General features: G+C 38.1%; 1 protein-coding gene across 2 annotated transcripts in view; it reads right to left on the bottom strand.

The window, feature by feature from the left end:
* LOC108975095 (nyctalopin) overlaps nucleotides 1-27,793 on the bottom strand; it is a 277,437-nt gene that overhangs the window by 45,716 nt on the left and 203,928 nt on the right. For both annotated transcript variants that reach the window (XM_018943363.1, XM_018943364.1), the window contains one exon: nucleotides 18,588-18,666. The gene's annotated coding sequence lies outside the window, so the exon portion shown is untranslated. The remainder of the gene's footprint in view (nucleotides 1-18,587; nucleotides 18,667-27,793) is intronic.

The following is a 27,793-nucleotide window of genomic DNA, read 5'->3' as shown; positions in this document are numbered from 1 at the left end:
AAAAAAAAAAAAAAACCAACAATCAACAACAACAATGGCCAGATTTTGTCATGCGACAACTTCGTATAATAGTAGGCTATTTTTGTCTGCTCATTTGCCAGCTAACGGCAGTTCAGCTGTGTGTGGCAAGTGTTGCAAGTGCAGTGCGGCGGAAACTTGTCGCCTGTCGTGTGAGAAGTCTGCGTAACACAGACGTCTATTGTGTCTAGTACTGAGTTAGTTGTGGCTGCGACCACTTTTCTTGTCATGGCTTTGCTTGCAACACAGATGACTTGAGCGCTGCACATTGACAACGGCAATAATGTTGGCTGTTACTTGTCAGTGTGCGCCTATAATAATTATTGCTGTTGCTGTTGCTGCCACTGTTAAACTTGTACGCACCGTCGGCATTGTTCGCTGATTTTATGGCGCGTGAAGCGAGAGTAAAAAAAAAAACTATATAATTTTTAAAAATTTGCTTAGTAAATTTGCACTAAGTAAGCGTATATGTTTGTATGGATGGTTTTTACGAGCATAAACTTGTACTAGCGGCATGTAGTAGCTATACGGAAGTATTGCACAACATTTCAAATGTGGCATGCAGAATGTTGCATGGAAATTGATGGATTAGACTAAGTATAAGGTCATGCAGGGTGGTCTACAGTGCACTTCTTCATTGTAAAAGCTGTTGGAACAGTAGAATATTTTTCTACTGAGATATTTATTAGGATTGTGTAGCAAGTAAAGAAACAATTTTTGTACTTTATACGAAAAAAAATCAAACATTTATTTATTTTTACTTAAATTTTTAATGGATCCACGCATTGCTCACATCGTTTGGATAACACACGGAAAAAAATCAGAAACTCTAAAGCGCGTGGAATAGAGGGTACTAAAATACTATTCCATTTGCTATACCATACCATTTGATAACCCCAAAAAAACCACGACTCTAAGACCCAGTATGTTTGTTGACATGTACAATGCATATTTAGTAAAAGAAATGTTCCCCGATCTTTGGAAAGTACAGCGTCCGGCGCTACTCCCAAAACCAAAAAGCCACCAGAAGAACATTCCTCATATCGACCTCTGTGCATGCTCGACACGATTGGTAAAGTGTATGAAGATACTGTCAGAAACCGTTAGGAGGTAGCAAGTAAAAAAAAAAAAAAAACCGGCGGATTATTGGAGAGACAATACGGCTTTATAAAAATGAAGTCTGCTATTGACGCACTAAGAAAATGGATTCGAAATGTGCAATAAGTGGGAAAAGATACACAAAAAATACTGCGCGGTAATAACCCTATATGTGAAAAATGCGTTTAGCTCTCCACAGTAGGCAAATATAATCAGAACTCTATACGAAATACGTGCACCCCATTGTTATTCGTCACAGCCGAGGGCACTCAGAGCTACTCCTCCAGTGGAATACCGGTTACTATGGAATCTGATGTACGACGAGATGCGTATGCAGATGACCGCATAGTGTCAGCAGTGGGTAAATATCTGGATGACCTCCGGATCAAATGTAATGACTGTTTAAATGGTTTTCGACGATGGTTTACTACCATGAGTCTGGAGCTGCTTAAGCAGAAAACAGAAGTGCTGCTCTTAAACTCAACGAAAGTTGAAGAAAAGACATCATTCACCATAGGAGAATGTGTTATTATTTTACATTTGAGCTTTCTTCGGGTATTAGTGGACTCAAGACCAAATTCAAGGAGGGCATGGAGGATGCTTTATCTAGAATGATGGAAAATAAAGGCTGTGTGCGTTCCAGCTGATAATTTTTAATGCGGCTCCAATATGGATACAGGCGCTAGACATAAAATCATATGCCAGAATAATTAACGCAGTGCATAGGCTTTCTACTAATACGCATGATGAGAGCTTTCCAAATCATTTGAAATGATGCTGCTGAGGTATTAATTAGTAAGGCGCCGATTAACATCCAGGGAGACGAAAACGCGCATATACGAGTATATCTTATCAGAGACGTCTACCACAGCAAAAAGAGAACGAGAAACAAAAGCATCGCAATCTGGCAGCGCACGGTGGCGAACTTCATACAAAGGACCGTGGATTCATAAACAGATTTCGAACATACATATATTCGTGCATACGTAGATAACATGGAGACCTGGCATTCCACCTGATCCTAACGCTCAGTGGTCATGGGAGCTTTAGAAGCAACCTATACAAATATTGTGATGACTTTAGTCCATATTGACCGACGTGTACAACGTATACAGAAGACTCTGAACACGTACTCTGTCATTGACATCGGTCTTTAAGTATAAGGGGACAGCTGAAAACTAAACTAGGTAGTCTCACGGTGAAAAAATTGTCCGAACTTTTGTGCGTGTCCACTGTAAAATGGAAAGCTGTCAGCAAAGCGGCACAGCGATAATTATGGCAAGAGTGAGACATTTACAACAGATTAGGTGACAGTCAGTCCATACAATAAAGAAGACTTAAATGTCTTCTTCTCTCCAATGAATACGTTGTCCAGTGGTCCCGTGGGAGAGACATGAGATAGTAGTAGGATTTTAGCGGATTAAAGTAACGCACTCCGGCTTTCAATGCTTCTTCTTCTTATACCAAAGACGGACACTAATTTATAGGATCATCAAAGTTTCTTGCGGGGTATTACAAACTTCGTGGTAAACTTAGTATCTCGTCTTTAGAGTATAAAAATAGAAATGGAAGATGATATTTAGTTATGTTGCTGAGTATATATGCAAAGCATAGGCTATGAAGATAACTCTCGCAGCTAAATAAGCTAAATATTTGGTACATAATTTCTTCCCGAAAACGCGATGCTCTTTCCCTTTTGTCTAAACTAACAAATTTCTCCACAAGAGCTCACACTACGACCTTCATTTATAAAATTTACAAGTTTGCATCTAATTTTCTGCCCCTAAATGAATATAAAATAAAAACCACTCAACCTGCACTCGCCTCCCTCATCACCTGCCAATGACTATTAAATTGAAAATTTTCTTAGCACGAAAATGTTATCGAACGCGTAATTATTTATATAATTCCATCACAGCTGTACGCGTGTGCATTACACTTGTGTGTGTCTGTTTGCTCATTTATTTATAAATGTGAAAAAAATAATACAATATATATCTACAATAATATAATTATTTTTTTACACGAAAAAACTGGCACTGGCTGCCAGGACCTTCGGCTCGTTGCTCATTTATATTTTATGGCAATTCTTGCCAGCATTCTTGGCATTTAATGACAAAGTGAATTTTAAACTGTTGGCAACTTTACTCGCCGCAGCGAGAAATGGCCGCGCGTCCAATGCTTTAAGTTGTCGCGCGGCCGTGTTGCTTTGCTATTTTAGCGCCTACATGCCGCCGCCCACTCACTGCCGACGGCTGCGCGTTCGTGGTAATTTATTATGTCGCTTGCCTTTGGCATTTCTTTGCAATGCTTACTTTTAAATTATTAACATGTTAATTCGTGCAACTTATTTAAATGCCAATTAATAAATTTTCATGCGCCGTTGCTTGCGCTGTGTGCGGCAGGCAGCTTTTGACATTTAATGCGCGGCGTATTTATCACCTACTTTGCTCGCTTTTTGTTAGTCGATTTTATTGCATTTGTTTTTTAGCGCTTTGAAATATCACATTTTGTTTTCTGAGTGCTCGTAGCGAGTATTATGCTGAATTTATTTTGAAATTAGCCTGTTGCTCGTTGTTTATCTAATTCTTTGAATTTTCGAAATATTTCTCTGATTCAATATGCCGGAGTTATTGCTTTGCATGTCAACATGGCAGCGGTAGCAGCAACAGCTGTCATTTTTTAGGTTCTTGTTGTGCTTTTGGTCTTGGTTATGTATTCACATATGATAGTGTTAAAAATGTGATCAAAATTATGAGCAAAAAAAAAAAAATTTAAATATGTATTTCTTCAACTTCTACATAGAGTTCTGGCATCTTTGGATTCATCAAATTATCTGTGTAGTCGACACAAATAATATTTGCAACACTAAAAAAGCATAAAATAATTAATATAATAAAGTTTTAGCTTTCACTTGTTCATATTTCGGGTATATTTTTATTTTTTTTTGTTTTTTTCGAATAAATCACTGCTTGAGAAGTAATTTATTCGAAAAAAACAAAAAAAAAATAAAAAATAAAAAAAAATTTCAGGTCTATTAAAAATTAATAATGCCAGTAAAGAAGCGATATTGACCAGCTAGGCTGATAACCCAGTTTGAACAGGACTTTCGTCTTATATGCTTTTTGGAAATTTAAATATTACAATAACAGTCTGCGGCTCATTGATGCGTACAACACCGTCATTCAGTGTTTACCTATAGGCGTACAAGAGGGCGCCAGGCGCGGATCTATATGGGAGGAACTGCGGGAGAACCCTCTCAAAAGTTCAAAGTTATACATTATTTCCAGCGAGCCACAAAAACCATAAAAAATCAACAATTAAAAATTCGATAGCGCTTGAGTTGGCAATATAGGCGTATTTACGCGGGTGCGCGCTTCCAAGAAAAGATATAGTGGTTGAGATCTGTTTTAGCATAATTCTTGAGCGAAAAAATTGTGCAGCTTTGTGAGACCAGGTGGTTAAAAAGACATGATGCCGTTCTTCAATTCACTGTCGACCTTCCAGAAATCGTTGAAGTACTTACAAATATAAGCGAATGGAAGAATAGAAAAACTGCGGTAAAAGCTTCAAATCTTGTCGAGTTTATTATTGAAATTTTCTGTCTCTCCGTAATAACTTTGCCTTCATAAACTTTTTCTGTATAATGATCCGAACTCAGAATTCAACACATCTTAATAGCAATTTTAGAAGCTAAAGTCAATCGACATCGTGTCGAAAGCTGAATGGTGTTATTTTTACTTTAATATAAACTTTTCGGTTTCAAAGGAGGTATATATATTCTGTCAGTCTCTCTCTTTTACAATTCTCTTGCAATCTACTACGAGTATTACAGACAAATTATGCCCAATTGTCACTTAGTACATGATCCGTAAGCGCTTAGTTCTACACTGCTTACTGACTTCGGTCCATCAGCTCAAAGCCTTTTTTAGCTATGGCTCAACGCTAGCAATTAGAATTAAAACTATTTCTTTCTTCCCTTCCTCTTACTAATCTCTTTCTTTCACATTAGCCAATCGATTGGCAACCAAGATCGTTAGACTTTTTCCTGTGGGGATATGTAAAGTCTAAAGTATATGGGGACAATCACGCTTCCATTCAGGCCTTGAAACAGAATATCACGCATGTCATTCGCCAGTTACCAGTCGAAATGCTCGAACGAGTCAGCGAAAATTGGACTCAAGGATCGTCTGAGACGCAGCCGCGGCCAACATATGAAAGAGATAATCTATAAAAAAGCAAAGCCAAAGAGTGTTCTTTCGAATGATAATTCGCCCATTAAATGGAAGTTTCTGTGTTTTTTTCTTGAAAAAGTAGCAAGCTTCAAAATCGACCACCCTTTATAGTATTTCTATCACTTTCAGTAAACCAACGGTACTTCAAATATCAATAGCCTTTTGAACACAATGCTCTCAGTTTCTGTTTACGACGTAACTGTAGTTACAAATATCTACACCTCGAAGTTTTGCCGCAACAACTACAAAAACTCCATATATGGCATATACTAACTTGATTAGACTACGAAAGTTTTAAATAGTATCCTAAGAGAATTTCAACGGTTGCACATCTATCAAATGAAGTCTGAAAGTTGACCGTGCCGTTGTCGATAGCTGGTGGCTGGCTGTGTGGTTTTCTTTTTCTTTTTTTGTTATAAAAACCAGTAGACAGGGTGAGCTTGCGGTGATTGGTTTATAAATTCATACCACTGCGTACCATATATGCAAAAAAGTGCCTTTAAAAGTGTGCGCCAACTGATGAAAAATAAAACTTGCACCAACAGCAACACGTATTGAGTGTGTGTATGTATGCAACGAAACTTTTAATCGCCGCAAAGTATGCAAAAGAAAGTTGAAGGCAAACTTGAGCTCGACTTAAAAGAAAAATAATATATATAGAGGTATGCATGATGGAGAGATAAGGCAAAAAAAAAAAAAAAAAAATACTCAAAACTTACTAACACGCAGGCAGAGCGTTATATATACATGCATTTGTCGCTTATAATGTGAAGAAGCTGCGAAAAAAGTGGCAGCATATACCACAACTAGGCAGCGTTTACGTCTGAGTCTGTTAGCGTGTTGAAAACGTGGTTTTCTATAATCCTTTAGTTTGAAATATATTTATGAGCCGGTGGTGATTTCTAAAAGTTTTTACATACATAATTATTTATATCTTAGAAGAAAGCAGCTTTCCTACGAAATGACGGCTACATTGATAAAGCTTTTTTGCTCTGTGCTTATAAACTATTTCAGTGGCTTGTCGCCGGCGAAAAATAGCAACAGAAAAAAACTTTGAAGTTGAAGACTTCTTACTGAGGGTCTTTGAATTTGATTTAATAAGCTTTGAACAAATTTAATATTCTGCAAACTACAGAAAACATAACTTTTTGATTTGATCCATCACCAAATCAATCAACCGTGTAAATTTTGTCAAGTTGTCCGTTATTTCTGTTCACTATAAAAATTTAACATTAGAATGCCTTCTTGTTAAAGCTCATGTTCTCTAGTGGTCTCTGTTTAAACCTTGGTTAGAGGACTCGAATTTTGAATTGCTTTTTATATTACAAAAATTATATCTGCTTATATATAAGCTCTTCATTTTTAAGTTTTCGAAATATTATTGTTTTGAAAACTTGTTTAGTATTCACCTGCATCGAATACAGAAAAAGGCAAAATTTTTAATTTTACATAGTCAAGCTACACAAGAAAGCTTAGAAGCTCCACAGATCACTATATTATTATTTATATATAATATATTTATTATATAATTTTTTTTTTTTTTTGACACCACGAACTTCAAAATCGCCGGAAATGCGTTTTTAGAATATTCAAGCTTCACTCAAAAGCTCTAAAGATCGCTACATAGAGTTTAAACACTTATGTAATTTTTTTCACTCCACAAACTTCAACATCGCCACGCATACATTTTTTGAATAGTCAAGCTTCACATAAAAGCTTAAAAGCTCCACAAATCACTACAGAGAGCTTAAATAATTAATTTTTTTTTGACTCTACAAACCTCAACATCGCCAGGAATGTAGCTTTTAGAATAGTCAAGCTTCACACAAAAGCTTAAAGCTCCAAAGATCGCTATACAGAGTTTAAATAAATTTATTTTTTTTTATATAAACTTCAAAACCGCCAGGAATGCAATTTTTTAGAATAGTCAAACTTCACAAAAAAGCTCAAAAGCTCCAAAAATCTCTATATAGCTTTTAAATAATTTAATTTCAAACTATTTATGACTTCACGAACTTCAAAATCGGCGGAAATGCAATTTTTAATATAGTCAATCTTCCTACAAAAGCCCAAAAGCTCCAAAGATCGCTATAGAGAGTTTAAATAATTTAATTTGTTGGTTCTACTAGCAGCGCCAGAAATGCAGCCTTTAGAATAGTGAAGCTTCATCCAGAAGTTTGAAAGTTTCATAGCTGACTACAAAGGGTTTAAATAATTTAATTTTTTTATGGTTGAACACCAACATCGCCAGAAATGCATTTTTTTAAGAATATTATGTTCCTTGAACTTGCGAGTTTATTGTTTTTTGTTTTGTCAAGGAGGCTGTGCTTTTTGATGAAGACATTTAGTAGAAAAGCGGCGCCAGCCTTAATGCCAGCTGCAATTGCAGCAATATGCATTTCTTGCACAGCTTGCTTTGGCAACTAAAGTACTTACTACGGCAAACATAAATCTACTTAAGTTACACACTAACACTGGCGCACAAATGTTGAAGCGAAGTATGTTGCCAACATTTTAAATGGACCTACTGAGGAGTTGGCTGCAGAAAAGCACTTTTAAATATGCTAAAGATAAAAAATGGAAAAAATATTAAAAATAAAATTATAAAAAAAATAAAATAAAACATTTAAAATAACAACAATTGCAACACATATAACGGAAGCGTGCGTGCCAAGCGCGCTAGTGGAAAAGTATGCGGCAAGTTAGCCTTGCCACAAGTCTAGCTTGCAGTTACATATGTGTTTGTGTGCGTGAAAAACACCTATTTGCTGCCAGTGCATTTATTGCGGCCAATTTTTTATGCTCCAGGCGTAATATAGCTGTTGCACGCTGAATTTGCTGACTTTACAAGAGACTTCTGCATTGCGATTTTTCTAAAAGCTTGCACGTCAACAGTGGCATGTATGAAAATGTTGAAAAAGTTTATAAAAAAAACTTTAAGTAAAATATATGACCAATAACTGAATATATCTTTAATATACAAATTATTTTTTTAGTTGCTTTTTGTGCTTTTAAAGCTCTTCGCTCAAATGACACTTGAAAAATTTTTCTGAAGCATAATAAATATGGCGGTGTCCACGACAAGCGTCGTTTAACAAAGTAATAACTTCTTCTGCGAATATCAGATAGTAATTTAAAAAAAAAAAAAAAAAAATACACTTCACAAAATCGTTGCAACTCAAATTCATTTTCTTGCTCGCGCCGAGCGCTACACCGGCCGTAGCTGTTAGCGCACTTAAGTCTGTGCCACCGCCACTTCACCTATTTCTGGCTCACTACATATTCGCCGCCACATTTCAGTGTTCATTCGGCCATTCTTTTTAAGTAGCTTTTACTCGTTTACGTCTCATTGATTGCTGCATTGGCGTAATTTTCCAGGGCGCGTTTTCATCATTTTCCAATTAAAATGTAATAATTTTATTGCAGCCCACGTCAGTTCAGCGCACCACACCTGCTGGTCTCGCACTTTTTTTCTTGGCATTTACTTTAAATTATGCCGCATCGAATTGGGTCAACATCGATTTTGGCGCGCTTTGGGTCAAGTGCAGACGGACAATTTTAGTGCTGCGTTGCTTGAATGGCTTTTGGCCGGTTCAGTGTGCTGGAAAAGACACGCCTGATTGAGTTAATTGTATGAGCTTTTCGCGAAATTTGTTGCAGCCGTTCAGAAAATGCGATGAGATGGTTTAAGATTCTACTTGTCAATGAATGAGGCTTAGGCTTTTTCATTTGTTATATTCAAATTGTAGAATGTATATGAAGTATGCTATGATTGCAAAATTTCTGATCAAATATATCTTCGATGGCAATTTTTAGTTTCGAAGACGAGTTTTTGTTTGAAATCAGGAAGTTGACGATCTTTGATCGTGTTCTTGAGCATGTGAAGGGCGAAACAAATGAAAAATAACTCCTTACCCTTCGAAGAAAAAAGATATACAATCCTCTTTTTGTTATAAGAAGAAAAACCTATCTGTTATAGCCTTATAACCAATATAATAATCCAACCTATGCTTGGACATGTGAATGACGAATTAAATAAAAATAGACTGCCTTTCCAAAGAAAGAAAATAAACAATATTTATTCCTCCTACTTTAGTTATAAGACGAGTAACCTATCAACAGGTTACCATATTATTATTTCAGGTTAAAACCAAAACACCCTCTCACATAATCTCCAATTTTCTTAGATTCTTAGATTCGCGCAGCTTCGAGTGTTTCTAATTAACTTCGATAGGTACATAGGGGATCAAATGAATGCGTGGCTTAGAATTGCATAATTCCTTTATCATACTAATTAAAATATATTCACTAGCAGAGCGTTTTAGACCGAAGTTACTTTCAGTTAAAAAACTTTTCCCTCCCAACCTTTCATCATGTATTACCTTCAGTTTCTGAATAAAAAAACTCCATTTTAATTTGTCTGCAAATTAACCCGTCAGTGGCCACAAAGCCGCCAATGACGGCGGCAGTCACTGATATTTTCAACCCTTTTTTTTTTTTTTTTGAATCCAGCGCTGGTTCATAATTTGTATCCTTTTCCACATTTACTTGGCACACATTGCCTGCCTTGCAGCTAGGCGAATTTTTTACTCTCTTTCACGGAAATAAACAAACAAACTGCCTTTGCTCGTGCCGCCACTGGCTGTAGAGAGCGAAGTCTATGCTGCCAGATAACAGCAGTGTGAGTGTTTGCAGCAAAACGCGGCATCTGCCACAGTGGGCAGCAAAAAAAACTTGCACATAGAAAGCTATAGAAACCGTAAGAGATTGCAAAGACTGATAGCATTGAAAAAAGTTCACTTTGGCAGGCGCTACAAGCATTTTTTTCGAAACCGTTGCCGCAACGCTTGCAACCTTTATAATCGACCGTGCCAAGTTAACTCTTGCCGCGTCCCTGCTTTTTGTGCTGCTTACGTCGGTTATTGGCTTTAGTCAGCCCGCAACGGCGCAGGGTTAACTGTCTGCCGCTGCCTCGTTGTACACTGATCTTTACTGCTTTATTTGCCAAAAAGCAACGTATTAAGGCATAACTTTGTTTGGCGAATTGCTCGCAGCTCTAAGCGGATTTTATAAATGCATATACATGTATGTAGTTAGTACATAACATTTTCACATGCATATATGCTCGCAACTTAATTTAGACCTAGTAACACACTAACGTGGTTAATTACTTGGAAAGTTGGTTGTAAAATTCATATAGGCACATGCAGAGTTGCTCTGCGCAACGACATCGGTCAGCTTACTTACTGAAGCATTAAATTGTGTGCCTTTAGCGCTGTTAAAGTGCTGCGATGAGTTGTTTCTTTCAACATATTTTTCAGGTATTCTTGTCTAGAAATTAAAAAAAAAATTACAATTTCTTATGTTTCGGTAGTTTAAATAATATTCAGTAAAAAGATACTAAAAAATCCTACTTTTTTACAGTAGCAGCCACGATGCGAGAAAATTTGTGTTTTTGGTGATGATTTTGATTGGATTTAGCGTCTATAGATTTATGTGCTTACAAAAGACTGCAAAATTGGAAATCGGAACAGCAGGGATACGTAGATGCCTTTTTACCCCTTTCTATTTTGACAGTGGCAAATCACAAAGCAACGTAATCACTGTGTTCATTGAAAGAATTCATTAACTGATAACATTGGCCAGGAACAATGAGTCGTTGCCTAATGTAATACAACCAAAATATTACCTACAAGAAATGGCAATAATACAGACTACAAAGGTTATCGTAAAATTTTTCTCGAGAGAATGGGGAACAGAAGTCACATAGAGTATGTTGAGAAGTTATCACAGAATATCAGTGCGGTTTTAAACTCAGTAGGTTAACAGCACCAAATGTCTACTCTCAAGATGGCTATGAGGAAGTGTATTTAGCTCAATATCGATTTGCATATGCAAATAGCGTCGTGATTTTAAACAAGCATCTGATGGTATTAGGCGGTTGATTATATCCGCAATTTTTAGAAGACGTAAAATTTAAAAAATGAAATATTATTAGAATAACTGATAACTTTCTGCGATTTGGTAAAATAAAGTAGACAAGAAAATTGGTACGAATCTTTCAGAATTCTGATAGAAGCAAGACGAGGAGTATTAGCTGTCATCCACAAATTTCAATCTAATGTTCGACTGCGGCACTGACGAAGTATGTGACGAAAATCCGGCATAAACACGTATAATCCCCATGCAAAACGTGATATCGAGCAACCAGCTGACTAAGGTGGCCTCAAAATCAAGACAGATGAAACGCAGTAAGGCCATGATTCAGAAATAAGATATGATTGTTGCTAGCTTGATAAAAATCTAAAATTAATGGATATAAATTTGAAACTTTGCTGACATTTACCTCTTTAGCCTTTAAGCTAAGCAGTATCGGCTTAGCAATCCTTATTATCGATGAGAGAACACAAGCAGTGCAGGTTCTGTACAAAACAATCATTCGACTAATTTTATGCTACTGTGCAGAATCATAGCCGCTGCTCAAAAAATACAATGCTAAGGAAGATTTTCACGAAACATCTCAGCGAGCGCTGTACAAAATTTTCCAAGTCAAAACGTTTAACATTGAGGCGAGACCATGATGGATCGACGAATGGAAAGAAGACCTTTTTCATCTTTCATCAATTTCTTCGACAAAAATTTGGAAAAAATAGCAGGTGATTGAAAAATCACGAGGTTACTCGTGCATGAGGCCTGAGCTCACAAATAGTTATAACTCCAAAGATGGTGGTTTCGGACTTTATGACACTTTATGTTTTTTGATTTATTCTTATTAAGATATTCTGGAGATATATATTTCTTACTAAAAGATTAATTAACTTTTCAAAGCCTGTCTCTATCTCCTCAACAAGGGAACAATATACCTAAGGTCGCGGAGCATTCCACATTTATAAATCTAGTTCTATGAATATGAGCAAGAACACCTTTTCGTTTATATTTTTTATAAGAAAAAAAAAAACCTTGGCATACTTGTTTCAAAGCTTCATAAACATAAACATTTACTTTATAATTGTGTTCACAAACATATACTTCAACGTGGAACTTAGGCAAGCCATTGCAGGTAGGTAATTGGCATCATATTGGTTAAGATAAAATTTAAAATAATGGCGGGAACAGAAATTCAACACGGAATTGAGGTAAGGTTTATAGAAGTGTCTCACTCTGAACTAGAATTTTCAATTAAAATCAGTATGCAAACAAACTAGGCGTCCCAAAAAGCATATCGACCGCCAACTGAAAATAATTTTGTACTCTGATCAATGAGTTTGGAAAAATACACTTTGTTTTTGCTGAGATGTGAAATGTGATGAAGAAAAAACAAGTTAAACATTGAAATTAGAATGACTAGTTGTTCCATAGAAAAATGGTAATAAAGGGTTGAGTAATGATCAGACCTTAACTCTGAGGAGCTTGCTAAAACAGTAAGGTACCTTGTAACCAGAAGCTCATAGGAAACGTTCAATTACTCATATTACACATATTTATCTGATTCAGATAATAAAAAAAAATCTCATTAAATTGTTGAACCGAAAAGCATTTTTAGTTTCCGAAAACATGACATGTCTTACTGCGCAGAGCTACTTACTTGCTGTGCTTCTTGAAAATTGTATTTGCATCTAAAAACATTTTAAAAAATCTCAATATTCTCTCCCAACTCAGCATTTCCAAAAAATTTCAGCAACTTTCCTCACCTAAGTGGATAATTCATAATAACTTCCCGCACGCACTTCCTGTTGACCACACGTAAATTACTCACCTAAAAGCCGATTACATACTTTGCGCCAAACAGTAAAAGGCAATGGCCAAAAGTCTTTAAAATGCCATCGTTATGCAACCAAATTTTCACTTAAATTTCGCATAAAACTTTTTGATGACACTTGGGCCACAACACAATAGCAACAGCACTTACAAGCACACGCATACATATTTGGCAGTTTACGAGCAACAAAAAATTTACAGAAGCACCATGAGCAAGCAGAGCAAAGAGAGCAATACGAAAGTCACACTAACAAGCGACGAAATGACAAACAAGCAAACACACAGAAAAACAAATTCGCACGAGAGACACCTGAAAAGCTTGAGAAGTAAAAATAAAAACACAAACAATTCAAAGGAAGTAAATGTGCGAACTTAAAAGTGTTGTTGTTCACTTGTTGTTGTAGCTGGTAGTAGTCATAAAACGGAAATGTTGGTAGTTGTGATGACGCAGGCAACTTTTGTATGCTCAGACAATAAAAAATTCTAGTAAAATCAGGTGAAAGTTTAGGTGAGTTACCAGTGTGGGTGAGAGAGTTAAGGAAACAGCAAGTCTGGCAGCAATGGTTGGGTTTACTTAGTACTGTTAGTTAGTTAGAAAGGTGATCGAAATTTCGAAAGTAGAGCATGGACACGTGTGAGTAAACTATGCGAGAAAGAGAAAGAAAGAAAGAGATACCGGGAAAGTGTTGGACAGTGAGCGGGAAAATGAAATATTGTTTGCAAAGCTGCGTAAGTAACGGTAAGTGTGACCATTTGAATTTGTGTAGCTTAAGCGTGAACTTTATTTTGCTTTAGGACTTAGAGATTAGACGAAGAAGATTAGAATTTGCTTGCCAAAATGGAAATAACATTTTTCGGCTTTTATGGTCTAAAATGTATGCTTATTTTACTTGAAATTTTAATTTTCACCACAGTAAATGGAAGAGCGTAAGAGGTAGGGGAGCAAAAGTAAGTAATCTCATACACAGTGCACATAAACTGGTGAAAGTTGATGGCTTTGAGCTACGTATAACAAGTTTTGCGTATCTGAGAACATTTCTGAAGATTCTTAAAAGCGCATTCTTTATACAGGACATCGCTAGAAGGGGTAAATGACGCTCATGATAGAGGAACCGCCCATAAAACGGGGTTTTCAATAGGGACACTACAAAAGTAGACTGATAAGCACAGCAAGCCTTATTTTTCCCGTTCTTTTGACATTACTATTCGGTAAGGTTTGCCATTTCATCATGAAAAAATATGCGAACCAAGATCGAGTCGAAAATATTCAAATTTACTAACGAAATTGAGCTCAACAATTAAGCGACCAGTGGAAAATCTAGTGGGAATCCATAGGCACAGTACAAAATGTTCCGCTGTCTGTGAGACTCAAAAGTGCACGTAGTGTCGAGAATGTTGCCGCCGCTAGTGCTTCCAATTGAGGAAGACCCAAATCAGTCTCTCACATGTTGTTCGCAAGGGTTGTTTGACGGAAGAAATGARGCCGTTTGAAAACCGGAATCGTCGTATGTTTGTGAATTGGGCTGAGCAACAACTTAGAAATTATTCGGCTTTTCATCTTCAGCGATGAGGCTCATTTCTCGTTGAATTTCTTCGTGAGTAAGCAAAATATGAAGTACTGGTTAGGCAGCAATCTACATTTACTCCATGAGTCACCACTACGTTCCGACTTATGGGACGGTGGCGTCACTGTTTCGTACTTCTAAGACCGCCAAGTTACCGTGAATGGGAATCGCTACCGCTCAACGATAACCGAATATGTTTGAACTGAATTGGATGATATGGACTTAGACAATATGTGGCTCCAACAGGTCGGCGCCACAAGCCAAACAGCGAATGTCACAATGGATTTATTGAAAACCAAGTTTTATGAACATGTTATCTCACGAAATGGCCCGGTCAATTAACCTCCTCGGTCGTGCGTTTTCAGGCTGTTAGACTATTTCTTGTGGGGTTATGTCAAGTCTACAGTCAATGCCAATAAGCCAGATACGATTGATGAATTTCGTATGAATATCGACTGTGGAATTGCTAAAGTATCGGCTGATTTATGCTTGAGAACTGTCGAAAATTGGGTTCAGCGTCTGGACTTCTGCAAGCGTTTAGCTGAGACATGCTTAAAGAAGTTTCTATATCATTTTAGGAAAGTTAACTTACTACCGTTGATCAAGGATTAAGGATTATGATGCGCAAGGGAAATAATTAATTTTTTTTAGTGGAATTTTCGTTGACTTAAATCGAAATTTACAAAATTTCGCACACTGCTAAAATTTTCAACACATATTCCGCAACAGTTTCAACAAAATGAAAAAAAAAAAATCGAGTGAAAGTTGACCGCCTAAGCGTGCAAAGACTTACTAACCCACTTTTAGTTGAAATTCGGCAAAAACTGGCGAAACACACCAACTGACGTGTGCAGAGTGGCAACTGGTGCAAAAGGTACCAACAAATAACAAAAAAGTAACAACAATAAAACTAACTGTAACGAAAGTGACTTGTAAGGTGGCAAACAAATACAAATGCCAATTGCTAACTCCTGCCACGAGCTTGCGATAAAAGTCATGACAAACAAATTTACAAGCGCTTGCGACAAGTGAGGTGTAAGCGAACGCGGGTTCGGCTGACAAGCAGTGGGGTGGGAGTGGCAAATAGTTAGCTCACTTAAGTGAAATACTGAAGAAAATTTAGTTTATTTCGTGTGGAAGTACAACAAAAACAAGAGCAATAAATTGCTGTTTTTCGCCGTTTTCCTGTCGTGCGGCGCGCTTGGCGTTTGGCGTGTGGCGTTCGCCGCGCGCGAATTAGAATATATAGCTACAATTGAGTTAACTGTATTATTATTTGTTTTTGGTTTTGTGTTGTTGTTGCTTGCCACTTCAAGTTGACTGCGCAACTTTACTGCGACGACACTCACTAAAAATTGCATTTCCACATGCAAAAGTTTCAATCCCCTGCGGGCACGCCATGAAATATGAGCAAAGCAAAAAGCAAAATGAAATAAATTAGAAAAATATTAAAAAAAAAATAATAATAATAATAAAATTGAACAAATACACATGAGCTTTGTTTTGTATGCAAGTTTTTTCTTTTTCAAATTTGGTTTACCACTTTTTGTTGTTGAAAATTTCCGAACTTTTATTCACGTCTCCCTTTTCACATACGAATTATGAATATTCCTTTTATTTTCAACTTTTCGCCTGCAGCTGAAGTGCAAATAACTCAGTTTCCAACACATATTAATACATATATGTGTTTGTATGTAGTAAGTGCAGCGAAAGCTGACAAACTATTTCACCGCAATTTTTTCTCGCTATCAACCTTGACTCAGATTTTATTGTTGGCTCGGTTGTGAAACCCTTTCGGCGTTTTCGTTTAAGCAAATGGAAAATTTGTGTTGAATTTTAATGATATTTACGAATGATTTATTGAGTTCTGATGGCAATGCGAAATAGGTGCGCAAGGTCAGTGGAGGAGGAATAAATAGTGAACTAAAGTAATTAAAGAATAAGAGAACACTGCTATGTGGAGTCTAAAGAGCGGTATCGGTAAGGATAGCCAACTAAAATAGCAGGTTAGCTGAGCTTCTAAAGCATGGGAGAGGCGAGTACCTATCATGTTTGGAGTAAAGACTGGATATTAATTGGCAAAATTCAACCCAAACCCCCCCTTTTGATGACGAGCATGGCAAACGTGTTAAAGATTATCATTTGAGGGCATTCACCTGGAATGTTCGGTCCCTTAATTTGGAAGCTGATTCTACTCTGCTGGTTGAGTGTTCTCGTGAGAGTAAAAGCTGACATCAACAACAACGGGACAAGAACTAAGACGAGTTGGTCCTTGTGGTAGTTACTACAAGGGCAATGTAAAGGAGCGCAAATTTGGTGTGGGATTCGTGGTGGAAGAGAGACTCCCTCGCCGAGTACTGTCATTCACCACAATCCGCATCAAAGCGAAGTTCTTCAAAATATCACTAATCTGCGCCCACGCCCCGATGGAAGAGAAGAACGATGTGACCAAAGATGCCTTCTATGAGCACTTTGAGCGCATTTACGAGAGCTGCCCCCGCAACGATATCAAAATCGTGTTTGGCAACTTTAATGCCACGGTGGGAAAAGAAGATATCTTTGGCACAACGGTCGGTAAATTCAGCTTCCACCAGAATACAATCCCAAATAAGTTGAGGCAGTTCGACTTCACCGAGGCCCGAAATACGGTTAACTGTATTATTAGAATCGAGCATAGGGAAAAAAAGGAAGTTACATGGCCGTCTCCGGATCGAAAACCCACCAACAGATCATTCATGTTGTGATAGACTGACGACATGTCTCCAGTGTTTTAGAAGTGCGTATTCTCCGAGGTCCTAACATTGACTCGCACCACTATCTTGTTGCAGCCAAGATATGCACCCGCCTCTGTACAGTAAGGAACGCACGTCAACAAAAACCAATGAGGATTCGACGTCGAGAAGCTGAATTCACAACAGTTAGCAGAATGATATTCTGCTCGACTTGCATTCCTCTTATCTGAGAGCACTCATTGCAGACTCGGTATAAGGGAACTGTGGGTTGGAATTTAAAGCTCATTATAGACAGCAGGAACCGAAACCAGAGAGCTGTCGGAGTGGACAGAAAACGAACTGCCTACCTAGCAACGTTTCAATCGACCACAACACGTGCGGGACGGGATAGATACCGAGAGTTGAAGAGGGAAGCGAGACGCATTTGCGGGCAAAAAAAGAGAGAAGCCGAAAGCACGAAGAGCTTGCCAAGCTGGATGACGGGGGTAATGATCGAAAATTCTACGAAAGGACGAGGCAGAATATTTCAAGACTGGAGCATAGTCTTTTAGAATCCCCAGTGGTGATCTAGTAACTGATGCCCAGAACACTTCTCCAGCCTACTGAGTGGCAGTGAACGCATAACACCAAGGTATGGTGAACCCGATTCCCCAATCCATGACATTGGAGCGGGAGGTCCATTATCCGACAGGGAAGAAGTTCGAATATTACCCAATTACCCGTCTGAAGAACAACAAAGTGGCGGGGGCGAATGGATCTCCGCATATAAGGTTCTATGGATCGTATTGTGTGAAATAAAGCCCATCCATAACAAATTAATTCGACCTTTACAATGTGGCTTAAGACCTGGAAAATCAACAATGTTCACTATCCGCCAAATCTTGGAAAAGACCCGTGAAACAAAAGTAAATAGAAATTTACCTATATTTTCACAACCACTTTTTCGCTTATAGCGACGCCCCGGTGGGGGCTTAGGGGCGAATGATACATTTCCGGAAAGGTCTTCGAATTACCACACATCACCTCTTCGTCGATTTCAAAGCTGCTTTTGACAACACGAAAAAGAGAGTCCGAGTTACGAGTTTTCGAGAGAAAGGCTCTGCGATATATTTGTGGTTCTTTGCGCATTGGCAAATGCCTATTATAAACAAGTAAAGAATTTACATTCGATATAAACTTACCACAGGCTTGATATATCTCTTGGGGTACTTAGGGATTTAGTTATTAGTTTACGTCAATTCACAGTCGATGTAGAACGTTCTGTAATTAAAAGATATAAATAATATTATATAAATATTAACTTATAAAACATATTAATGATTAATACAAAGAAAGATCAGGTTAAGAAACAAAATTTACATAAAATATAAGACTATAACTAAAAAAAATAAATCAAATAAACAAAAATATGCACGTCAACCGCCACAATTATACAATATGTTACATAAGAAAAAGCTATAAAAATAAATCCCACTCCATGCAGCAATCAAGTTCAATCTACAAGTTTTTCCACCAACAGTTGACAGACGTTCGTACACCGCTTGTTGGTTAATGCCAAGAGCGTTGTCATTGTCCCGATTAGCGCGGTCGGTTAGTCAATACCATCGTTTGCCATGCCATTGAATTTAAACTGCCTTTTCCTGACTGCTAACAAATCTACACGCCTAATCACATAAGCGTCTGCAACTCATCTCATTTCCCGACTGGCTGGACCAAACGCCACTTCACCGCACAATCCATGTAAGCAATTTCATTATCTCAACTTAATCTCTTTCTAATCTGTGTGTCCGACACGGTCGTGAATTTCATAATTTGATTTCTGCTCTGTGTCCCATTTCGCAAAGGTTTTTTGTAAGCACATTAGGGTGGCCCATTAATATTTTTGTTCACAATTTTAGAGAGTGGTAAGTGATAGAAAAACTTAAGACATCAAATATAATTTTAAATGCCAACATTTTAATTGAGGACAATTGAAGAGTTTCAAGTTTAAGGGGTTAGCTTGAGTTAAGTTAGAGAGCTAATTAGAGATCACACATGGACTGATAATGTAGTCTTTATGAAGCCATCGAGAAAAGAACTTTACGGATTGTAGCAAATACAAATTTACAAAGGCGCTTAACTTCAACACTCGCCAGTTCGGTAGGATGTCTGAAGCTATGCGGCCCCAAGTGTCTAAGTCTTGACCTCTCAAACGCGAGACAGTCAAGAAATAAGTGCTGGCTTGTTTCTACCGCATCTTCTTCCAAACAACTTCTGCAGTCGGCGTCCGGTAAGACTCTCATTCTTACCGCATGTACGCCAATAGATTAGTGGCCTAGCCTTACTGAGGGCAAAGACATCGCTAGACCTCCTGCGGTCTATTTTGGTTTAAGGTATTCATATTATATACTAAAATAGTTAGTAGCAGTTCAAAATAGATGTTTACGAAATCCGGTAACACTGAAGTAAAGGACTTCTGATCTAAAGTTTGTTACCTCTTAAAAAACAGAAGATAATTTTAAAGCTTAGACTCAACACTTTCGATATTTTTCGAAACTTAATGTTCAGCCTTTTTTTCGCAATTAGTTGCCACCCTAACGCACTTAGATTCATGCACCCGCAGTAGAAGAAATAGCATTTACAGCACAATGCGAGGAAAGCAATTCAACTCGGCAGCTCAATTTCAGTGTGCACGCCTTATCGCGGTTTCATCGACACTCGCAGAGGCGCCGAGAGGCAAAGAAAGTCGAAAACAAACACACACACAAACTCGAAGAAAACTCAAAGCAAGAATTAAGTAGACACAGCAGCAGCTCCGGCCCATGGAGACAACAAGAAGGAAGTCGAGTGCAAGCGAAATAAAGCAGACATTGCACAGTTAAAGTTGACGACCGGACGCTACAGCAAATTGGCTTTTATCGAGCGCACGAGATCGAACGAACTACACGAAGTGCCTGCCAGTCTCACCATTTGAGCTGCGAAGAGAGACACGGGCAGCAGCCAGTACGCAGTCAGCCGCGTTGATTTTTAATGATGGGTGCGCACGACGTGCTGCTCTAACGCGCGTTTTTATTTACCGTTCTCACTGCAGACGGCTGCTGTACATGCCGGCCGGCCAGCTCGCCTTGACTTTTGGGGTGTGTACGGCAAATGAAATGAAATCATTACACTTTAACTCGTGCAATTGCAGGCAAAACACAGATGCCGGTTTGCAAGAGAGCGAAGTTGAAATGAGTAAAAGTAATAAAAAAAATTAAGTAGAACCGGAGACGTTAGCTGAGGAGGCGACGTTGCGCGAGATATTTGTAGGAATAAAATACAAGAAAAAGAATAAGAAACAGGGATGTCGCGTAGCGCGCTTCTGGAGTGAGTCTGCATGAGGGAATGAGTTGTTGTATTGATTAAATTTCTACTTTTCTGTTCCGAACTCCACTTCGCTTAACTACTCATTCCATGGCGCTTGCTACACTCGCTTTACGAGACGGACGCTGGTGTTGGCGCATATTACACTTCTTTTAATTCGATTACAATTCACACTTGAACTGATTTCTTGCCGCAAGAAGGCGGCATACCTAAGTTGGATTGTTTTTGAAGCTGAAGTCAATAAGTCGCTGAACTATGCAGCAAGCAAGAAAGTTAGAAGCAGCACGTACTTTAAAGTATTTGTGGCTGCTCATGCTATTATTGTTGGTGCTTTAAACCACAGACCCTTAAGCAGCAAGCTTTTAAACCGTAAACTGCCATTGAGTCTTTAGTCCTGTCAGTTTGTTTGACAGAAACGTAAATAACTTCCACGCGCACTTAAGCGCATGCCACATGCAACACGCTACAAGGTTATTGCTACAGGCGCACAAATAGCAGCTAGGCTCTCCTCGGCTTTCTACGGCGTAGCAGAGTGCAGCTAAGATACGTGGTAAGTAATAGGTGTAGCAGTGTTGGTGCAAGCGAATGTTGCACAATTTTATTTAAGCAGTACATGACACATGTTCGCCGCGATTCGCGTCAAGCGGCTGACATTTAGTGCAGCAAGACGACGTAATAACATTGGAGTGTCAGCGCAGCAGGCTAAGTGCAGGCGCGCGACAAGTGGCAGGTGAGATATGGTAAGTTTCAGGCGGAGATCAAGGAGTGGGTGGACATATGAGCGTTGTATGTATATAGCTCGTGGAAGGAAAGCAGATATTTGAATGGTATTTTAGAAACGACTAGGGATGAAGAGCTGGAGTCTTTACTGTTTAAGTGAAGGCTCGTTAAGTTTTCACTTTTTTCATGAAAATAGAAAAAGCTCTCCGAAGAGACAAAAGCGGCTGACGATCAGTTTTACACCCTATAACCTATTTAAAACTTATTCGTAAAGAAAAAATTTTTAGAAGAAAAGTTTAAAAGCGTCTCTCTCTAATACTGAGCATTGCCTCCCACAAATTGAGGTTTACATTTAAAGTTATCATCGAATGCCTCCTGTAGTTTTAACTATTCATGCCAAATTGATCTGAAGGTCTTAACTTGTTAAGATGTCACATGGGTTTAGAGGTTCAAAAAATCGACTTTATTATTGTTTTATTAAATTATAGAACACCTCTAGAATATTGTTCTAAATTTTCAAGTTGATTCGCATAACAGTTCCGGAGATACAGCCTTGAGAACATATGCGCTTGAAGCTGGCTAGGCTAAGTGCGCCGCCTTTCACCGCGTTTTTCTCTTAACTTTGTTTTTGAAGTCGGTTTCCAAGATTTCTCGAGAACTACTCAACCCATCTTCTTTAAATTTTACGCAGTTCTTTGAGCTATAATTCATAAAGACTTGTAACCCCTTAACTTAAGTATAATTTGTGGCACAATCTCATTCGAAATCGGAGCGTCTAAGGAAGAGACCGAAATCGTCAGTTAATAGAAAACAAAACATAGTATTTCAAATTAATATTTATTTATGTACCACCCTGTATTCCTTCACACGCACTTAAAATAGCGCACTTCGTTCGAGTATGCCAAAAATGTGGGAGGTCGTCAGCGCCGGCATTTTGTGCGTATTAAGTTCTCGAGATGAAACACATTAAATGCTGTCAGCATTGTTATTGTGCTTGAAATACACTCACAAAACAACAACAACAAAAACACTGTATCGTGAATTTCGTGTGGGTTGTTGATGGTTTCTGCACAACTATGAAAGCAATTAATGCAGAAGAGCATAACGGCGACTTTTTGTTTTGGCTTAAGAGACTTTCGGTATGACTTTGAAAAGGTACACAACGTGACAAAAAATGACGTATAACAAGTGACTAGTATTTATGAACTTAGAGACTTCATTAGCTCTGAGACTGAGGGTAATCTTATTAACAGTGGCTTGTAGTAAGGGACATACTAAGACACTTACCAGGTTCCCTTTTCTATCCAGTAGCACGGAATTTCGAATATCTTTAGAATTAAACTTAAATTCGGTCTTCATTATTGTCTTCGCTTTCAGAGAAAGCAATGGAATATGGGTAAAATGCATAAATATCTAAACGGACGGGTTCAAATTGTATAATGTAGTGGAAGGTTGTGATTTTTCAGCATAAGTTAGATATCAGAATTACCTTTCGAGTATCAAATCACTGCAGTATCTTCCAAGTTGAGATCACCGAAATGAAAGAAATCTTAATCTTCTTTTGCTGATAAAGAGGGCGCTTACAACAAGATATATATGTATTTATATTCACATATAAGCTCTTAAGGTCTCATCAAAGATAGTGAAATAATGTCTTTATCAATTAGCGGGATTAGCTTTCTATTTCACAGTAAACTTGTTATGGTTTCCAGAATACAGTGTTGTTTCTACTTCAAAGTAGATGAAATAGGCAGAGCAGATCAATTATTGCAAGAAAAGTTTGAATATACGATTTTTTCAGAAATTTGAGAGATTGAGTGACTTCCAAGATTTTGTAATTTAACACCAGTTGACACTTCTTGTGGGATTCTTTGAAGCCAATGGTCTTTAACAAAAAATCCGACTCTCTTCAAGTTTTAGAAGTCAATATTGACGGGCCCTGAAAATCCTGAAGAAGAGTCTCTTAGACACTTCCAGAAAAATCTTTCTGAATATGCTTTTTTTTATTGTTACGAGAAGCTTCAAAAAAAAAAAAAAAAAAAAAAAAAAAAAAAAAAATAAAAAAAAAAAAAAAAAAAAAAAAAAAAAAAAAAAAAAAAAAAACGAAAAACTTAAATAAAATAAGTAAGAAAAGGCTATGTTTGGTTGTAGACGAACGATTTATACTCTGGCAATTTTGCCAATTAAGAAAGCCTGCAGATTGAACAATATATTATATAAGATATAAAGTCAAGCGGATATATAAGGTATTCCAATAAACCTTTTTCTATTAGGTGCGCTCCAAAGTAAATAGGACTTTTTGAATCTAGTGCTCCTAGTGGCACCATCTATATGTTGACTGGTGAGTTTGAATCTGCTATCTTTATCGATTGTAAAATGAGAACATGGATCATGGCATTTCATTGATTGGAATTGAGCATCTCCAGAACATCGCTTTATCGCATTTTGGCCGAACATTTGGGCTTACGAAAGGCGTGTGCACGGTTTGTTCCGCACAAATTGACTAACGACCAAATACATATTGCTCAGAAACCAACATCTGATGGACGATTGTTTGACCAAAATCACATTTTAATCATTAACCACTCCCCGTATGCAGCTGATGTGGCACCATGCGACTTCTTCCTTACCGGAAAAATGCATTTGCCCATGAAAGGAAAGCATTATGCAGACGTAGAGGCCATCAAAAGGCTTGCACCGGCATACTGGTGGTTATACCGGCCAACGAGGTAAAACACTCGTGCGACATGCTTTTGACCGTGCAAAAAGCTGCATTGAAGCAGAATAAAATTAATTGATTTTGCTGAAAAAACATTTTTTCTGTTTTTGTTTTTAAGTCCTGTTTACTTTAGTACACACCTTGTAATATAAATAGTAGGTTGTGAAATTTAATACTTCCTTCGCATTTATTCCGTGAGTTATCGCGATTTGAATAGTTTCCAGCACAACCGTTATAAATCAATATTAATCTAGTATTTGTCTGGTTTTAACTATTAGTGTAGTTTTTGTCTGATTTAAATCGTATTCACAGGAGATGCTAAAGATACTTCTTTTCAGCGAATTTGGTAGATTTAAATTAAGCGTGTCCCGAGTGTCCCAAGATACAATGATCCTATGTAACAAAATTCAGTTTTGTAACTTAATTTAGTGTTTAGTTATGGTAATTTATATATTTTTACTTTAGGATACAGGCGGTTCAAAGGACTGTTTCCGCATATTTGTAATACCAATCTTCCTTAAGTAAGCAACGTACCGGACTCTATGTTACGTGATTATAAAAATAAATCTTAGAAGTTTCCAGGCAGATGTTTTCATGAGCTCTCATTCTCACAAGAAAAGTGACAACTAATGACAGTTTCGAAAGGGTTAGTCAACATTATTTCTTCAACGCCTATGCAGGCTCAAATATAGGAAACTTGAGGCCAATTTATAGCTATACACCATCAATTGCCGTTTTTTCTGATAAAATATGGGCGAATATCCAATTGAACTGAACTTTATTCTTTCTGAGGTCAGCCGCAACTATCTGTATCAGATTTGCAACAGCATGGAACAAAGGTAAAAATTATTATAATTCTTATTTAAATAAGACAAAGTTTGTTGCAGTTTTTTGATTTTTTTTTTTTTACTTTTTTCTCTTCTTTTTGAAGTAGAAAATTATCAAATACTTTAAGCTTCATTTACCTCACACCACACAAACACATAATCTAAGCACAATTGGCGCACCCTGTACATAAACGCACCCGCATCAGCGCGCATGTGACCTATTTCAATAGAAACCGCCACATTAGTTGCGGCCATAAAGTGCAGACACTCCTAACGGTAAGTTATTAAATGCATTTCCTGCATTAATTTCGCACACTCGAAGCGCGTCACTTTTATGCGCAAGTGTGTATGTGTGTGTCTGTGTGCGAGCACTGTCATCATAACAAATGCTTTCACGCTGACAAACGTGGCAAGCGGCAATCAGACATTGCCATATTCTCGCTATCAACATGAAATCAGTTTAAATTAACTGTCTGCGGCAAGTTGCGTGTATTGCAAATGCTTGCAACATGTTTAACCAATTCATTGCACAAGCGTACACACCCACACTTGCAACAACACGAACAACAAGCGAGTGCAACAAAGCAAAATATTGAATAAGTGCACGAACAATGCCGATAAATGCGAATGTGAGTGGCGAGTGCGCGTTACTTGGAAGTTGCAACATTGTCAACACGGTGGCGTCGTAATGCCACAAAATGCGGCAGTGATGAAAATTACAAAACATAAATGTAAGTAAAATAGTCTGGCAAGCAAGGAAAGCCAATGAAAGTGCTTGCTTGCAACGCAGCAAATGGCATGTGTGCGCGTGTATGCAACATGGACGCTGGCGTGGCGTGTGTGGGAGCGCCAACCGTGGCTAGCACGCTTGCAGTGTGTGTGTGTGGCAAGCGCACGCTGCCTTAGGTGTGCCTACTAAATACCGCTACAAACATACACTTGTTATACACAACATGCTACATGCAACATGTGCAAAAAATGTTGCTGCCACGTACCGTCACATGCACATATATACTTACAGCAATAAGCAGATATGCATTTAATGTTTTTATCTTCCCCGCTCGCCGGTAGCCGTTGATGCTGCCACATTGCCACATTGCCACGTATGTGCTTAAGTGCGTGTATAATGTGGCAGAAATAGCGCATTTAAGCATCTGCTACACGTACTTATGTCTATTTGTGCATACACTTTGCTGCCGCTGTCTAACTGTTTGTGGCAAATAACTGTACATAAATGCTATGGCGCGCAGCGTCAATGCGCTGATACCGCGCTGATGGCATTGCACTTTTATAGTTGCACGCACTGCTGCTGCAACAATGGCACGCGCACATAAAAAGAATTCCAGCACATCATCGTTGCATGCGCGCCGCTTTGCCTGCCTTATTTTTCATGCGACTTTTTCCATTTACTTTTATCATATTTTTTCTTTTTTTCCATTTTTATCTTTTATTTTCTGTTTCTTTTTTTTTTCAGTATTAATGGATCCTTTAGTAGCGTTGTCGCGACTTCGGCCTTAGGGAGCTTTGGGTGTGGCGCATGAGTATGCCGAAGAGTGGTTATGAATGTGCAGCGCGACCGTACCGCAGCCGTGCTGCACATATCCGCAAATAGGGTATGTCCCCAAATGAATAGAAAGAAGATCGTAAATGTGCGTCTACAAATGTGATTATGTGTAAGTGCCGTTATGTTATAAATTTTAATTTCATAGAAATTTGTTTTGTGGCAAGTAGAGTTGCAATGAAAACAAGAAAAAAGCTCTACTTTGTGTGGTTGCACAGAAACTATTATACCCTTCACGAATACAAAATATTTTTAGTAGAGCTTAGTTTTGATCATCCGGTTTGTGTGGCACCCGAACAACATAATTTCTTCGGAGGCTGCACAATTGTTTTCAAAAATAATCGGTCTTAAATTTCATGAAGATATCTCGTTAAATGAAAAAGCTTTCCATACAAGTACGTGATTCCGTAGAAAACATATTTGATATAAAAAAGTGTTGGAACATTTCGAATAAAAGGCATAACGAAACCCCTCTTGTTCTCATATTCAAGACCAATTGGAATGTTGAATTCGCTATTTTGTCAAAATTCGTATTGGTAACTTCAGAACATAGAATTAGGTTAGGTTAGATCGCTGAACAAAGATCTACTATATGTAGTCCTTTGAGAGCGCATATAAAATAATAACTATAACTCTTTTGTTCAAACTATAAATTAGAAAACCCCTAAAAGCCAACACAAATTTTTGGTCGGATGGCTGGAGGTATGAGCTTCCAAGTGCTAAGTCTTGACCTACCAAATGCGGGACAGTCAAGAAAGAAGTGTTGAGTTGTTTGCACCTCACCTTCTTCCATACAGCTTCTGCAGATGTCGTCTGGTAGGATTCCCAGGATTTCTGCGTGGACGCCGCTCAGATACCCGAGATACCCGAGTGTTCAGATACATGCCCTTTGAAGAACACCGATTCTCTGAGTCTGATAGCCACTTTGTTAGTCTTTCACCTACCGATGATATCTACGGCCACCATTTTAAGTTAGCGTCAGTGCCAGGACGTTAGTGCCATGGTTAGAGTGGACCTTAGTCCACCACACATTCTGATGAGCGCCGCCCGTTGAACGCACTGGGTTTCTTTGCAATTGTTTTCCACATAAAGACTCCATAGATCATAATGGGCTTAACTATGGTGCTGTAAAGCCTGAGGACCACTTTCGGTGACAATGGCTCCTCTACAGCGGTACAAGGAATTCGATGCATTTTTATACTCTCGCAACAAAGTTGC

This window comes from Bactrocera latifrons, unplaced genomic scaffold, assembly GCF_001853355.1.
Source record: "Bactrocera latifrons isolate USDA-ARS-PBARC rearing strain unplaced genomic scaffold, ASM185335v1 scaffold_61, whole genome shotgun sequence".
NCBI lineage: Eukaryota > Metazoa > Arthropoda > Insecta > Diptera > Tephritidae > Bactrocera > Bactrocera latifrons.
The sequence above is the reverse complement of the archived record's forward strand: the minus strand, read 5'-3'. Positions and strand labels throughout refer to the sequence as shown.